Below are 17,297 nucleotides of genomic sequence, written 5' to 3'. Positions count from 1 at the left end.
TTTGGCTTCAGCTGGCTAAAGAGACAGCCCCATCTCCCCCTCCCTGGGATACTTGAAAGAAATTGGAACAAAAGACAGTGAGTGCAGGGGGTGTGAGTGATTGCTGGACCCAGGCTAAAAGGAGATTAGTCTGTCAAAGGAGCATTGTGGAACTGGTGGGGATCTTATCTGTATTCAGTTTGATTAGATATAGATTTGCACATTTTCTTTTATTTTGCTTGGTGACTTACTTTGTTCTGTCTTTTACTACATGCATCCACTTAAATCCTCCTTTCTGTCTTTAATAAAATCACTATTTACTTATTAATTAACTCAGAGTATGTATTAATACCTGGGGGAGCAAACAACTGTGCCTATGTCTCTATCAGAGTTACAGAGGGCAAACAATTGATGAGTTTATCCTGTATAAGCTTTATACAGGGTAAAAGGGATTTATTTGGGTTTAGACCCCATTGGGAGTTGGGCATCTGAGTTTAAAGATAGGAACACTTCTGTTGCTGCTTTCAGGTAAACCTGCAGCTTTGGGGCAAGTAATTCAGACCCTGGGTCTGTGTTGGAGCAGCCGGGAGTGTCTGGCTCAGCAAGACAGGGAGCTGGCAGGGAAAGCAGGGCTTGAAGTAGTTTGGGAACATCAGGTGGCAGCTCCCAGGAGGTTTCTGTGATCCAGCCTGTTACAGTGGCGTAGTCAGCAGAATCTGTGCACATCTGATTGCTTTGAGGTACTGGTAGTGATTTTAAGTGAGTTTTGAGTGTGGTCGGTGGCTGAAGAACAGCCCAAGTGGTTACTGGTTTGTTATTTTCTATTTGCTTATTTTGGGTAAGGGAAGTAGGGACAGAAAAGGAAGCAAAATAAGTAAGAGACAAGATCTGAAGATGCTAAACTGCACAGGGTGCAAATTGCCCAGAAAGGCTGAACACAGGGCACTGTGAAAGTCTCTGTTAATGAAGAATCCCCTGAGCTGAGTGCATCCCACTTTCAGTGAACTGCAGAGGGGATGTGGCCCAGAAGAAGAAAGCAGGAAAATGACTAGCAGTGAAGCAGCTTACAAACTAGAGTTGGCTAGACTGGAAGCAAAAGAGAAAGAAAATGAACATAAACGACTAATGGAAGGGAGGAGGCTGCCCACGAGAGAGCAATGGAGGCAGAGACAGCAAGGGTGGAGGCAGAAGCAGCTTCCCACAAGAGAGCTATGGAGGCAGAGACAGCAAGGATGGAGGTAGAAAAGCCAGGGAAGAGGCTGGCCACGAGAGAGCTATGCAGGCCCAGAGAAAGGCCCAGAAGCATGAACTGGCTGTAACGGAGTCAAAGAGACAAAACCTCCACCTGCTGGCTCCACTTCCCCAAAAATTCATAAATGGGAGCAACTGTGTCCACAGTATGAGGAATCCAGCGAGATCGCCGAATATTTCATCACCTTCAAGAGACTGGGCACCCTGCATGCCATCCCTGAAGATCAAAAGATGACCACATTGATAGCAAAATGGACTGGTAGAGCTCTGGACATATTCAGTAAGATGCCTATTGATGATGCTTCAAACTACAGTAAATTTAAGGATCTGGTTTTGAAAGAGTTTCAGATTACACCTGAAACCTACAGGGTGAAATTCAGGAGTCTTAAGAGGGATCTGGATTGAGTAATGTGGTTTATGCCAATGAAATGAGAGATTTGGTAGACAAGTGGGTGTGGGGGAAGGGCATTACAAGCTTCCAAGGGATGTGTGATCTGGTTACTCAGGAACACTTCCTGAATATGGGCAGGGAAGATGTAAAACAGTATTTGTGGGACAAAAAGGTAAATGCAGTGGGTGAATTAGCTGGGTATGCAGACTCTTATGAGCAAGCACAAGCTGCAATCAAACATAAACCACTGGGAGAGGGGTACAGGGTTGGGGGAAAGCAGAATCACCGTTTTACCCCTGGGAAAAAGGAGGCTGGGAACCTCCCACCCCTGGAACTCGTCCCAAATTTCCTGTGCAAGCAGAGGAGCCCAAGAGGTGCTATGATTGTAAGTCAACTGAGCACCTGAGGACTAAGTGTCCCTTTCTGAGTAGAAACAAGCAACACATGAAGCAGTGCTTCTTGGACTGAGGGACACAAAAGGTCCAGTTTGACTGAGGGACACAGGTGCTGAGATTTCTGTGGTCAGGAGGGACCTTATCCAGAAGAAGGATCTGTTGCCAGGTAAAATGGCAGAATTAGAGCTGTTAGCGGGTTACAAAGTCTTTGCACCTTTAGCTAAAGTACACATGCAAACTAAGGATTTGCAGGCTGAACCGACTGTTGCAACGGTGGGACACAATTTTGCACCGTTTCTATTGGGAAACGATTTCCCAGTGTGGCAGAATCTGTCCCAGGGCTGGTTAGCAGTCGGGGTCGGTGCGGGGTGAAGTCACATGGACTGCTGGGGGAATAGGAGGGTGTCTCCTAGATTCCTCTGCAGCAGTAAAGAATGCAGCTTTGGGGGCAGGGATGGTTGTGGCCAGTTTCTGTAGTCCCGGGGCTCAAGGAAAGTTCCAGAGGGAGGGGCTGGATGAAGGCAGCTCCTGTCCTGTAATCATCTCCCAGGGGAGGGGAGGAACCACCTTGTAACAGGGGCCACCACAGCTGCTGACTGCCAGGAAATTGCAGGTCAGCAGAGGGCAGGGCCTGCCCTGGAGTGCATAGAGAGGTGTGTGCCAAAGGTGGAAGTTGGGGTCCTGGTGACCACAGTGGTGGAAACAGACCCCAAGATCGCTGTAGCTGGAAGCAAACCCAACCTGAGTGAAAAGGGGGGAATTTTGCTGGCCAGTGAAAAGTCTGCCATAGCTGGTAGCTGTGAGCCCACAGTTGGACCAGGGTCACCTTCCTTTCGGGGACACAGGAGTGTCTGACCCAGAGGGGAGCCCAGAGAGGAAGCCCAGATGGAAGGGGGCAGAGAGTCTGCCCACCTTTGTGGGAAGGACCTTCCCAGGAGGAGGGTGAAAAGTTTGCATTTAAAATGCCAGCCCCTTCTCCTATGGTTCATGTTGTAAGGGAAACCTGAGGGTCAGATCTCCTGAACGGGGGAGTCCATCCAGCTGGCCTGTTGGGAACAGAAAGTGGGTGCCCAAGGGGTCCAGAGCCCCCCATTGAAAGGTGGTGTTCTTTCTGCACCTGTAAGAGATAAAACTCTCTCTCCAAGATGGGGGTGGTGGGGAATCTCTGCATGGGTGGCACTTCACAAGGGAGTGCGGTCCAGCCCAGAGACATTCCAGAGGGAGGGGCCGAGGGCAGGCATGGTGGCAGTGCACCCTCTCCTGCCAAAGGCTCAACCACATGCCTGAATTAAAAGCCTTCTCCAAAGAGGCAGAGTGCCTACCAGAGGCTACAGAGAGCTGGGAAAATGCAATAGACACTAAAGGAGTCAAACTGAGTGAACGAAGCCTGTCCACCGTAGATTTGCTGTTAACCTTGTGTCTTTTGCTAATTCACCTATGGGATAAAACAAAGGAATGCGTACTAGTGTTAAACCCTTTAAAGATGTGGGACATACCTGCTTTGTGGAAGAAACTGTTGTACATGCTAGGGATGGTGACAGGAGAGCCCCACAAGCAAGTTACTTTTCAGCCTACGCCTGTAAACAGTCTGGAAGCTTGGAACAGCAGCAAAAGCATAACAGCCCCATGCTGCTGTGTAGAAGGGGAAACTGAGGCACACTGCCTCATGGCATTGGTGGCTAATTGCCAAAACGCCTCCGCTGTAACAGATATCGCTGTCTGCGTTCTGTTAACAATACTACACCCCAACCTGTTTTCTGGCATCTGAGGACCAGGACCCCCAAAACTGGCTAGGACCCTTAGGAATGACATCATATGGTATAAAGGTACTTGAAAGGAGTGGAACCAAAAACAAAGAGGGATTTTACATGTACTGCCTCCGCGATGAACAGTGTCCAAGTCTCTGGCAGTAAGCTCAGGGGGAGGGTGTGACGGTACCTCCCATAAGGCTCTATGGAAATATGCTTAGAATGTGTTTTATGCTACATATGCCATGTAACATATCTCCATAAAGGTTATGATCTACTGAATGTATTAATCCTATTCGTATGCATGTATCATTTTTGTATTCAAAGTTATGAATGTTGGCTGTGTACCGGCTTGATTTCTAAATAACCTTAGTAGAGCATTTGGTCAGTTCCTGGGGAAATTAAGTACCTAATCAAGAAATACTGAAAGGACAATGGATCTTGGAATGCTCCAATCCACATAAGAAGTCTACTTGAGGAAGTTCAAGGTAGCATGTAAACAATGGATGCTCCCTGTAAAAACTGTGAGTCATGCATGGACATGTGACTTGCCCAGGTGACTCCAAATCTCCATCTTGGAGCTGGACTCGGCACAGGAGTGAGGAGTGGATCTCCACCCCCAAGAGAAAGTCTATTTAAACCCCTGGGAGAGCCCTCCATTTTGTCTTCAGCTGGCTAAAGAGAGAGCCTCCACCCCCACCCCAGGATACCCGAAAGAAATGGGAACAAAGGACAGTGACTGCAGGAGGTGTGAGTGATTGCTGGACCCAGGCTAAAAGGAGATTAGTCTGTCAAAGGAGCATTGTGGAACTGGTGGGGATCTTATCTGTATTCAGTTTGATTAGATATAGATTTGCGCATTTTAAGCTGTATACAGGGTAAAATGGATTTATTTGGATTTAGACCCCATTGGGAGCTGGGCATCTGAGTGTTAAAGACAGGAACACTTCTGTTAGCTGCTTTCAGGTAAACCTGCAGCTTGGGGCAAGTAATTCAGACCCTGGGTCTGTGTTGGAGCAGACGGGAGTGTGTGGCTCAGCAAGACAGGGTGCTGGGGTCCTGAGCTGGCAGGGAAAGCAGGGGTAGCAGTAGTCTGGGCACATCAGGTGGCAGCTCCCAGGGGGTTTCTGTGATCCCACCTGTCACAGATGCCTTTCTAGAGGCCTTTGAGAACTTACACGTCGGTAGCCCTGTGGGAGTAAGTCTATCATGCATCAGCTGTTTTTGCTCACATCTGAGACACAGATCTCAAGAGGGAAATCTGGAAAAGGACAAAATGGACTTCCTTATGGTAGGGGTCACCCCACCAAAGCTCCCAACTTCCGGGGGGGTGTAATATAGTTATTTAACAGAGCCGTCTGTGGAGACATAGAATCATAGAACTTAAGATCAGAAAGGACCATTATGATCATCTAGTCTGACCTCCCGCAAAATGCAGGCCACAACAGCTGACCCACCCACTCTTGAAATAATTCTCTCCTTGACTCAGCTGTTGCAGTCCCCAAATCCTGGTTTAAAGACTTCAAGTAGCAGGTAATCCTCCAGCAAGCGACCCCTGCCCCATGCTGCGGAGGAAGGTGAAAAACCTCCAGTGCCACTGCCAATCTACCCTGGAGGAAAATTCCTTCCCAACCCCAAATATGGTGATCAGCTGAACCCCGAGCATGCGGGCAAGACTCTCCAGCCAGACACTCGGGAAAAGACTTTCAATATCCCAACATTGACCCTCGGTACTAATTAGCAGTGGCGGCACGTTATTTACCTATTGACTAAATAGTGTTATCCTATCAAACCATTCCCTCCATAAACTTATCAAGCTTAAACTTAAAGCCAGAGAGGTCCTTCGCCCCCACTGTTTCCCTCGGTAGGCTATTCCAGAATTTCACTCCTGATGGTTAGAAACCTTCGCCTAATTTCAAGCCTAAACTTCCCGACTGCCAATTTATATCCATGTCATGTACCATGTTTTACTCACACAAGTATGGAGCGGGGACAAATTCGTATTGACACATTTAAATATGTTTTATTAATCGCCTGCTTGAACACAACCTTGTGGCGCCGCCTGTAAAAATGGATGCCATGACCCCTACCATAAGGGAGTCTGAGCTGGTGCCTGTTGTCAGTAGCTACTGGTGTGATGCTCCCTGCAATGGACACAGCTCAGTCAGTGGTGGGATTTCCACTGCTCCCTAGGCTGGACAAAGATGTGCTCTCCGCACGTATTCTTATACACAGGTGCAGAACAGATTACTCATCACTCCTGATGCATTGAGGTGCAGCCCCTTTGCGCATTACTGCCTTTCTCCTGGCACAGGTCGTTTCGAACAAATCCTTCCATTATACAGTCTGTCCATCATATTATCCTTTCCTATTGTCTATTCATCATATTGTGCTTTTAACTGTCCTTAGGCTGGGTCTGCCTGTTCCTTGTTATCTGTGTGGGATGTGTCTGCACTCAGCTGTTCTGGTGCTGTTTTGGCATAATGCTCCTAAGAACATAAGAACGGCCGTACCGGGTCAGACCAAAGGTCCATCTAGCCCAGTATCTGTCTACCAACAGTGGCCAATGCCAGGTGCCCCAGAGGGAGTGAACCTAACAGGCAATGATCAAGTGATCTCTCTCCTGCCATCCATCTCCATCCTCTGACGAACAGAGGCTAGGGACACCATTCCTTACTCCATCCTGGCTAATAGCCATTACTGGACTTAACCTCCATGAATTCATCCAGTTCTCTTTAAACGCTGTTATAGTCCTAGCCTTCACAACCTCCTCAGGTAAGGAGTTCCACAAGTTGACTGTGCGCCATGAAGAAGAACTTCCTTTTATGTGTTTTAAACCTGCTGCCTATTAATTTCATTTGGTGACCCCCTAGTTCTTGTATTATGGGACTAAGTAAATAACTTTTCCTTTTCCACTTTCTCAACATCACTCATGATTTTATATACCTCTATCATATCCCACCTTAGTCTCCTCTTTTCCAAGCTGAAGAGTCCTAGCCTCTTTAATCTCTCCTCCTGTGGGACCTCTCCAAACCCCTGATCATTTTAGTTGCCCTTTTCTGAACCTTTCTAGTGCTAGAATATCTTTTTGAGGTGAGGAGACCACATCTGTACACAGCAGCTGAAACCCTTCCTCTTCTAGCAGCCCTCTTTTGCCAATTTCTGTGAGCAGGGCCTGCCTCTGGCTCACAGCCTAAATTTGCTTAGCAACATCTTGACTTACTTCAGATCAGGCCTCAGGCCTCATCTCACTACAATTCATTCTTCCATTTTGTCCTTTTCCAGATTTTCCTCTTGAGATCTGTGTCTCAGGCATGAGCAAAACAGCTGATGCACGATATAGTTTTTCCCACAGGGCTACCGATGTGTAAGTTCTCAGAGGCCTCTAGAAAGGCATCGTCAAGCTGTTGAGAGATTTTCAGTAAAGAAACAGTGTAAGCACCCTACTGCTTGTTGTTAATTTATGCAATCCCTGGTTGTTCTTCGAGTGATTGCTCATATCCATTCCATGTAGGTGTGTGAATGCGCGTGCACGCTCGTCGGAAGACTTTTACACTAGCAACTCAGTGGGTCGGCTGGGCGCCTGGAATGGCGCCACCATGGTGCCGGATATATACACCAGCCACTCCACCCACTCCTCAGTTCCTTCTACCGCCCGTGTCGGTCGTTGGAACAGTGGAGCGGCTTAGCTGACCTCCACTTCCCTAGCTACTCATAGTTTCTCGTTAATTATAGTTCAGATTTCTATAGTAGTATAGTTAGAATATTTAATTCATAGGGGCCCAGTCCACACGGTTTTACAATGCTCGCCGCCACAAGCCGATGCCGACAAGAGATCCTCTCCTAAGTACCTTGAGGAATCTCACCTAACAGATAAGTGCCGCTTTTGTAAGGCCTTTAATCCGAGAACAAAAGGGGAGCAGGACTTTCGTCTCAAGCAGCTCCTGAGGGAGGCAGCTCTTGCTCCTCCGCCTCGGCACCGAGCGCTGGTTAGTCTTCAAGGAGCGCCCTCGGCACCGATCGCTGGTACCGCCAAGGCCTCTCGCACCGCCGCCGCTGGCTCCGACGCCCACTCGGCATGGATCCTCTCCTGGAGTATGAAGAGGCACAAGATTCTTGCTGCGCCCGAGCCGCTTGCCCGCAGCCCGAGCGCTATGCTGTCGGATCGCCCGCACCGATGTTCGCCGCGCACCGACAATATCCGCACCGTTAACTCTGCCATGCAATAGCCGCCGAGTCCGGTGCTGGAAAGCTCCCGGCACGCAACCGCGGTCGAGCTCGCCATTAAGCTGCGCCAGAGCCGCTGCCCGCAGCCCGAAGCGCTTCCTGTTGCACTGGCCGCACCTATACCTGCTGCGGCAGCGACGGTATCGCACCGCTCACTCCGCCATGCAAGAGCTGTCGAGTCTGGTACCGAAAGCTCCCGCACAAGCCGTGGTTGAGCTTACTCTCCAGCTGCGCCGGAGCCGCCTGCTCCGCAGCCTGAACGCTATACCAACGCTGGTCTGCCCGGTTCTGATACCTGCTGCGCACCAACATTATCGGCACCGTCGACTCCGCCACGCAAGAGCCGCCGAGTCCAGCACCGCCGTGCGGGTTATATTGTCAATCGGCAAGCCTGCCTTGCTCAGACCACCTCCGCCGGCACCTCAGAGCAGCAGCGCTCACGATCGCGTCCCGCAGATGTTCTCGGTCCCGCCGCCAAGCCAGGTGCCGCACCGCCACGGTCCTGGCACCGCTTCTCCATTTCAGTACTGGTTGTACCGGCACCGATCAGCGCCTTGTTCGACCTGGCACACTCGGTGCCGATCCAGCTCCTGGCACCGCTCCAGGCTCTGGACTCCCGTAGCCACTCCTGGCATCCAGCCTCGAGATTTCGGTCGACCTCCTGGCACCGCTCCAGTCGCAGGTCCCATTTTCGCTCCCGATACCAGTATGCCTCCCGGTACCGATCCCCGGTACCGTGTTGAGACGACATCAGCTAGAGAGGTAGACTATGCCCAGGGCTTTTAGCTCCTCCATGGCCATCCATTCGGGTGTGCACACCAGAGTCTCCCACGTGCCCCAGGCCAGGACCCTAACCCCATCAGTGGCTACCCTGCACGTCTCGGCGTGCCAGGCCAAGGGCCTACCTGTGATCCGATCTCGCTTGTTCTGTCAGAGCACTGGGTGCCAGAGGCGACGGTTGGCCGCCCTCCGACCGGTATGGAGGAAGCCCAGTTCAGCCACCGGATTCCCTACATCCCACTGGATCAGGAGGTCGTCCAGGAGCGTGAGCCCACACAGGACCCACTTGTCCCTGGCCTTTCTTCTTCCTCCTCCCCACATGAGGCGCTGGCAGGAGCGTACTCCTTCGGCCTCCCCCTAATCGGCTTGGGGGCCCATCAGGACCTCCCGAGACGAGTGGCGTTCACTATGAATCTCCAAGTGGTCACTATCCCGCCCGTGGGCTCGGGGAGCCGAATGCGTGTGCATGGTATCCTCCAGGTGACGGGTACCTATAGGTACATCTTTCCCCTGCTCCCTTGCCACTTAGTCCGTCAATAACATGCAACGCCATGGCCGACAGGTACCAGCCCCTAAATTCAAGGAGGCTAGGCAAATGGACTCCCTGGGCCATAAGATGTACTCGGCAGGCGCCCTACAACTTCGCCTTGCAAACCAGCAAGCCCTGCTCAGCCGTTACTATGGGCGGCGCTGGGAGACTTTACAGAGTCGGTTTCTCTGAACTTCTGTCAGGGGTTTGATGCCCTCCTGGAACAATGGAGCGAAAGTGGTGAGAGCTTCCTCCAGGCCTTGTTGGATGTAGCTGACTCCAGCCACGACTCTGGCTCGGTGTAGCCACGAGGCACATTTCATGGCTCCAGTTATTGAGCCTCCCTCGCAGCTGCTGCACACTATACAGGACTTGTCCTTCAATGACAAAGGCCTGTTCTCACAGCTGACCCTAGGCTGCAAGGCCAAGGACAGCAAGGTCACTATGCACTCCTCTCGGCATATGCATACCGATGTCTCACCGCCGACCTTTCCGCCCAGCCTCACTGCCCTTACCCTGCGCCTAGACAAAGACAGGGCTTTGCCAGCAGGCGTCGCTGAGGCAATCGTAAGCGTTGGTCGGGACCTCAAAGGGGCCAAAATCAGGGTCCTCCTAACCACCAATCGGGCAAAAGCCTATCCCTCCTCATCCATCTTAGGCACCCCTCTCACAAGCAATTCCTTTTGCAAGACGTGCGGACGCTCCTCACCATCGGAGCTATAGAGGAGGTCCTAAGGACGAATGGGGCAAAGGGTTCTAGTCCCTCTGATTCCTGATCCCCAAGGCGAAGAGAGGTCTCAGACCTACCCTAGACCTGCGGGAGCTCACCAAGTTCATGATAGACCTGGAGTTCCGCATGGTGTCCATGGGACCGTCATCTCATCCTTGCATCCTGGAGATGGGTATTCCGCCCTCGATATAACGGGCGCATATTTTCACGTCGCCACTTATCCTCCGCACAGAAGGTACCTCCGGTTTGTGGCCAACCGTCATTTCCAGTTTACGGTCCTCCCGGCTGGCCTCTATACAGCCCATGTGTATCCACAGGCTCTGGCTGTAGTCGCCACCTCTCCGCCACCGCGGATACACGTTCTCTATATCTAGACGATTGGCTCATTCCAGGGACCACCGGGCCCAAGTTACCACTCATGTGGGCGTCGACAAGGTCCTATTCCTGCGTTCAGGCCTGATGATCCATAAAGAGGAATCCACCTGATTCCCACACAGGGAATAGACTTAACTGGGGGTCACCTTGGACTCCAGTATCGCACAGCCTGCTTACCTACGCCTTGGTTTCACGCGATGGTAACCATTGTACAAGGTCTATGGACCTTCCTGACAACTGTGGCTTGAACTTGCCTAGGTTTCCTGGGTCACATGGCTGCCTGCACGCTCATAACCAAACATGCCAGGCTGCGCCCGCACACTTTAATCGTGACTCACCTCAGTGTACCACCCGGCCAAAGGTGACATGGCCATGGTCGCTCGATCCCCGAGCGCCCTAGGCTCCTCGACTGGGGGTCGGCGCCCTCCCTGATGTGCAGGGATGCTGTTCCATCCACCTCACCCTCAGTGTCCCTCATGATGGACGCCCCATCTCTCGGCTGGGGTGCTTACTTGGGCAGTTTCACACTTAAGGCCTTGATTGGCTCACCAGCTGGCCTTGTACATCAATGTCCGGGAGTTGAGAGCAGTCTGCCTTGTGTAACAGACGCCCAGCAGCACCTGCAAGGCTGTTGTGTCTCGGTGTTCACAAACAACACAACGGACAGCGTTGCATAAACAAGCACGGAGGAGCACGGTCCTCCCCTCTTTGCAGAGCTCCGACTCCTGCACAGCCCAATTGATGGACCTGGTACCGTCCTTTCTCCCAGTGGTCCGGAGCACTTGGCTGATCGCCTCAGCAGATCCTTCCTGTCTCTCAAGTGCTGATTCTGTTGATCTTATCCATTCCATTTCCGGGAAGTGATGATGGGGTTTTCTCGCATAGTCCTCTTCGCTTGCGTAAACAGAAACGAGAGGGAAGTTCTGCTCATTCCAAGGCCTTCCCGGGCTCGATCTGGCTGCTTTTCTGATGCCGTGGGCGAGCCCTCTGCTGCACGCTTCCCACCGTGCCCGCTGGTTCACAGGGTCCTGCTAAAACTCTGCAGGGACAGAGCGCACGCTATCATGATCGCTCTGGTGTGGCCTAGGCAGCACTGGTACACCATGTTACTAGTGTCAAAGTTAGGGAATCAAGACTCACACAACTTGTCAGACCACTCTGTTTTATTGTGCGTGAGCGCGCTCCGCCAATAACACTCCAGATAATGTGGAGGCCAAGGCCCAGCACAGTCTTAGGCCGATAGCAGATAAAAGAGCGGAAATCAAACAAAGGACAAAAGAGTAAAACAGCAAAATTCACCTGGGGTATAGTACATATCCTACTTCCTTACTAACTCCTATCGATCTACACACGCTTCCAACAATTGCCCTTAAACGGTGCAATTGTTTTATGTTACCATGTCTGTTCTTTCCTGACACCTGGACTTCGTGCATTCCAGCGATTTTCCTTAAAGGTACAGACAGCATTTCTTTAATCCTACTCTATTTTTGTAATATAATTCATTCTCACTTTCACAATCTCCTCCTTTTGGTCACGCTTCACGCTATGACCAACGTATGGACTGGGTCATTCCATATATTGAACCATGCTCTTATCTTTGTTCATCAGCAATATTTAAAATCATCATATTAGTACTCTGTTTTGGGGCAGTCACCTGAGTGGCATATTTTATACAATTTTGGATACAACAGGAGATTAACTGAAAACATACAAAAATCACTAGGATTCCAAACAGGATAGTTAGGGCTCCCTGAAACAAACCAGTTTTAGGCCAGAGAAATTGAACAGGTTGTTTAGCCACTTCCATAAAGAACTCGGCTCTTCATGGGGAAGATATGCGATTTGGTTCTAAGTGTGCTAGCACGATCTATTACCTCATTGGTATTGTCAGTAGTATATACACACAACATTCTTTTCCAATGAGTGCACACAGGTCCTCCTTTGGCCGCCAGCACTTATGTCCAGCAATGCCTGACGGTCGGTTTGAAGGGCCACCTGTCGGATCGCCTCTGCTCCCTTTGGCCAGGAGTTTTTAAACCTCTCCGGCTCTGTCTTTGGCTAATATTTCCCCAACTACTGCTTGTAACCTCAGGAGCCTTTTTTGCATGGTGTATTACTTCCCTGGCGGATAAGGGGAACCGGCCAATGGCATCTTCCCAGGTTAAGGGGCTTATGTTATTTATATACCCATTGGGCATCTTGTAAGTCCCTTTCTTTTCGCCTGAAATTACGGAGGCGTTTCTCGGAAGGAACCTAGCACTCCAGAATTGTGGGAAGAGTTGGGCGATAACAGATACCTGACCAGTTAGCTGGTAATGCAGTATAAGCTTTGGTCTCCACAACCTCAATGATGGCCTATTAAGGCTGGGAAGGGTCGGGACTGCATCCATTTCATGTACATAGGTGTCTACTAAATGAGGAGTAATATCCTCCAAAGGGGACAGGGTAATTCTCCTTACGAGGATGGTAGTGTTTGTATGGCATTGAAAGATTGTATTATTTTACTAAGATTACTGTAAGGGGAACATGAGATTGATTTTTCTGTTTGATCCCAGGCTGAGAAAAATTCATATCCCCATACCCAGCCCACGCCATTTTTTAGCTTTTGTTTGAATAATCCCATACACCATTGGCTACGAGTATATTGAAGGCAACGTGGCTTTTTTTCCCAGTGATCCAGCCCCTGTCCCATTACTACACCTAACACCAGTGACCCTTTTCCCTCCACCACACTTATCCAGTTAGTTACATTTATTCCCACTGCTTCCCAAGTGTCATTGCTGTTCCATGTTTTGTTAAACGGACGAGTGTCCCCAGTGAGATCTGGGAATTGAGTGGATAGCCAGACAGGAATACCAGCTTGAGAATGGCTGGGATGTGGCTGAAGACTCCAGCATTTAGAAATATTAAGGGTCTGAGCATCTTGCACTTTGCTGCTGGATAAAAGAATTGTCATTGTGGGCTCCCAGACCTTGAAGCACACCCAGCAGCTTTAGCGAACAGGCGTGCCACCAGAGGTGCATGTTGGAGGCAAGGGGCTCTTTCTGGTTCTGGACAACCTTTCAACTGAGGAAACCGTGAGTCACGTTTTACATCCACCAGGCAGCAGGCGCTAGGCTCACTACTGCTTCTTTTGGTGGGCCTTGCTTTAGGTTGTCAGTCTGCTTCTGGCAACCTCTTACGCAGAGCCGTGATTGTGTGTGTATTGGCAGGCTGTTCCTCCAGCATATCTTCTTCTGAGTCAAAATTGACTTCATGCGCAGAAACCTGAGGTGATGACGATTGGTCTCGCCGGGAGGGTGTCTTTCACTGCGAAGCATGTATCCACGTCGCGATGCCATGATAGTTCACGGAAATGCAGCCGCCTGGGCAGTAAGCAGTACCTGATGAGGAATCTCTTCCACCAAATCAAGGTGTTTTCGATGACATGGTGCCACACGTGAGACCTGTAGTCACTCTGCTCGAGGTTGTGCGCGTTGGAGGTGGGTTCCGCCGGCCAGGCGGCTCGAACCTGTGAATGGAAGTGACTTACAGTCTTGCATTAATCCCTTGCAGCATTGAAGGAACGTACTGTGAGTCAAGTTCGAAGTCTGGGACTGGGAGTAATGGTAGTGCGCCACAGCTCGCATAGTGGCTGGTCCCATAACAATTTCAAAGCGGGACTCCAGTTTATGTCTTTGGCGATGGAGTGGATCGCATTTCCATAAAGCGTGGCTAGTGGTAAAGCTGCTGGCCAGCTTAACCTCTGTGGAGGCACAAACTAGCAAGTTTATTCTCTTAAGTACACCATTTCTGCCTTTCCACAGCACCTGCACTTTGTGGGTGGTAGGGACAGTGCAGTGCAGATGTGTGGATATGTAATATAATGATGCAAGTGTTGAAACAATTTGTCCTCAGTAAAATGTACCCCGGTCACTGGACAGAGTGGCAGGAATTCCCTTGGCAGTAAGCATAATATGATTTAACAAACATTTAGCAACAGACAGTGAATCAGCCTTAGACAAGGAAAGGCTCTAATCCAACCAGAAAATAAGCATACCATAACCAAAATGAATTCATATCGTTGGCACTTGGGCATTTGTACAAAATCAAGTTGCCAATGCAAGAAGGGTGCTTGGGGCAGGCCCCGGAATCCCTGAGCCACTTTTACAGGTTTACCAATATTGTGGCTTTGACAATTGGTACAGGCGGCACAGTGGCAGGCTGCAAAAGAGCTGAAATGGGGGGGCCCACCATCCCACCTTAGTTACAGCAGAGACCATCCCCTCCTTTCCGACATGCGAAACACCGTGAAGCAGGGCGGCCAGAGACGGTTTAGCAGAGGCATCAGCAAATGCGTTACCCTTAGCAACATCAGTATCTGCCGTCGAGTGGCCAGGGCACTTAACAATAGCTAGGGCAGAGGGAAGTAAAACTGCATACAGGAGAGCAGCAATGTAGGGGGCTGCTTTAATGGGGGTACTGGCGGAGGTATGGAAACCCCGAGCTTGCCACAGGGTGCCAAAGTCATGTACAACCCAAAAGCATAGCTGGAGCTGTAAATGCTGGCGGAGCCCTCCGCCAAAAAGCAGGCACGGTGAGGGGCGCATTGACCAGCAACTTGTGCTGAGGTTACAGAAGGTAAAGGCGCAGCTTCAAGCGGTTTCAGAGAGTGGATAGAACAGTTGTATCCTGCAAGGAGACGAGACTCAAGGTTCCTGGAAAACAGGAACCATCAGTAAACAAAACAAGGTCAGAGTTAGAGAGGGACATCGGAAAGGTCAGGGCGCCGACAGTGACAGCAGACACAGTTGCAAGACAGTCAGCGGGATCACCATCATTAGACAAGGAAGCGAGAGTGCAGGATTTAACTGAGAACAACGCTTTATGGTGATATACTAGTTTAAGGCAGTATGAAGTTCGTAACTGGTAAGGCGAGCGGAGGAGAGGTGGCTTGTGTTACGTCACAGCAGAGTTTCCAAGCAGAGCAGACCATAAGAGTAAGGGGAGAGCGAAGGACAAGGGATTCAGACATTTCGACTAGGCGCGCTGCGGCAGCCACAGCACGCAGGCAGGGGGGTAGGCCTTGGGCCACAGGGTCCAAAGTGGCAGAGAAATAAGCTACTGGGCGGTTCTTTTCTCCGTGCACCTGAGTAAGAACTCCAAGTGCACATCCAGATTGTTCATGGCAGAAAAGGGTAAAAGGCTTAGAATAGTCTGGCAGCCCTAAAGCGGGGGCAGAAGCTAAACCTTGTTTGAGGGAAACAAAGGCAGAGTCTGCTTCAGGGGGCCATGGCATGGGATTAGGCACAGAGAGTCGAGTGAGTTCCTGGAGAGGTTTTGCAAGGGAGGCATATTGGGGAATCCATTGCCTCAGAAATCCAGCCATGCCCAAAAATTTTCGGACCTGGCGTGGGGAGCAGGGTCGGGGAAAGCTAAGGATAGCCTGGACACGGGTGGGAGAGAGCATACGGGAACCCTGGGAGAGGAGAAAACCAAGGTATGTGACAGAGGCTTGACAGAGCTGTAGTTTAGAGCGAGAAGCCTTGTGACCTTTGTTTGCTAAGGCAGTAAGGAGCACTAAAGAATCAGTTTTTGAGGCAGATAACGAGGGGGAACAGAGGAGTAGATCATCCACATATTGGACTAGAGTGGACCCGGATGGGAAAACAAGGTCAGCTAGGTCTCGGGCTAATGCCTGGGAAAAGTAAGATGGGCTTTCTGTATACCCCTGGGGAAGCGTGGTCCATGTATATTGCTGTCCCTTGTAAGAAAAGGCAAAGAGGTACTGGGAGTCAGGGTGAACTGGAACAGAAAAGAAAGCAGAACACAAATCAACAACAGTAAAATGAGCTGGTGGGATAGAAGCCAGAATCGTTGCTGGGTTTGGGACAACAGGAAAGGCGGGTATGACAATACGATTAATGGCTCGGAGGTCCTGAACAAATCGCCATGATTTGCCATCAGCTTTTCGAACTGGGAGGATAGGGGTGTTACAGGGACTGGAGCAGGGAACAATAATGCCTTGCTCCCGCAGGGCAGTTATGACTGGAGCAATGCCAGCCTCTGCCTCAGGGTTTAAAGGGTATTGAGAAAGGCGAGGCAGGGGTTTGGAGGAGTCCACAGTAATGCAGACGGGGTCAGTGTTTGCCGGCCCACCTCAGAGGGATGGGTTGGCCACAGAGAGGATGGGACCTGCAAAATTAGGTGTTCAAGGGATGGGACCAGTGGGCAACAAGGGACTGGAGTGGAAAGGGAAGTTTCAGACAGCAGGGAGGCTACAGAATCACTCAGAGAGGACTGGGGAATTTGTAAATAGACCCCATCCGAGGAACAGTATATGGTGCAGCCAAGCTTACATAACAGATCCCGACCCAAAAGGTTTACCGGAGTGGAATCAGAGAGAAGGAAGGCATGATCCGCAGAAAGGGGACCAACCTGGACTGGTAGAGGTTTTGAAAGGGGATAAGAGGTTGGGACTCCCGTAATGCCCACAGCGGACACAGTTTTTCCGGAGCGGGGAACCGCAGGCAGATCAGTAGTACGAACTGCAGAGAGTGAAGCTCCGTATCAACAAGGAAAGGGAGAGAAAGATCATTGATAGTTAACACACACTCACCCGTAGGAGTGAGTGGTAGTAAAGGAGTTAAAATTTCCTGAGGTTCCCGGCATCCCATCATTGCTGTGAGACAAAGTAAGGCTGGGGACTGACTGGCTGTGCTGGCAGGGGTCTAGCTGGTTATTTACAGAATTACCAGGCCGTCTGGGACATTCGTTCTTCCAATGTCCGGGCTGTTTACAGTAATTACAAACATCCCCATAACCCGAAAAACCAGTTCCTTTGCCCTCCTCGACCACGTCCCCGTCCCTGGTATTTTCCCTTCCCCGAACTGTTTGCCCTGCCCTGAATAAT

The sequence above is a fragment of the Mauremys reevesii genome, unplaced genomic scaffold (genome assembly GCF_016161935.1).
Source record: "Mauremys reevesii isolate NIE-2019 unplaced genomic scaffold, ASM1616193v1 Contig136, whole genome shotgun sequence".
NCBI classification, from domain to species: domain Eukaryota; kingdom Metazoa; phylum Chordata; order Testudines; family Geoemydidae; genus Mauremys; species Mauremys reevesii.
Note: the sequence above shows the minus strand (reverse complement) of the source record.